Below are 526 nucleotides of genomic sequence, written 5' to 3'. Positions count from 1 at the left end.
AAGCCATGAGCCTCTCGGGCAGCGAGTAGAAAAGTCACTCTAAGTGTAATGAGTTATTATAGTCCGTCGTTCACTGTAATGTGTTCGGTTGTTTCGATGACAGCCAGATCAACTTATACCATATGCTTGGACGTGGGCGATATTGTCATCCATTGGCCTAACTAGTTGTAAATTATAGAGGATGAATAGTACGTCCACAATATTGTTATTACAGAAGCATGGTCGATTACCACCGGGGAAGGATTTCCGTCTTTCCCTGTAGAAGTCCACATTCTACCACTTGAAACGAAATTGGCGTAACAAGAACTTCTATGTGTATCAATGCGTTTCGTGTGTAGTTTCACAGGAAACGCATTGATACATATAGAAGTAGCTGCTCCACAACGACAATTTCATGGTCAATATGCCAGAAAATACCTGTTATACTTTTAAAATCTTTGCAAAATTATAACGCAATCAAGTTGTTCCAAATAAACCTTCTGTCAGCCTGATTTTCCAGAAGTAAAAAGAAATCGTCCAATGACGT

This window comes from Aphanomyces invadans, assembly GCF_000520115.1.
Source record: "Aphanomyces invadans strain NJM9701 unplaced genomic scaffold supercont1.55, whole genome shotgun sequence".
NCBI lineage: Eukaryota > Oomycota > Saprolegniomycetes > Saprolegniales > Verrucalvaceae > Aphanomyces > Aphanomyces invadans.
This window is presented reverse-complemented; position numbering follows the sequence as displayed.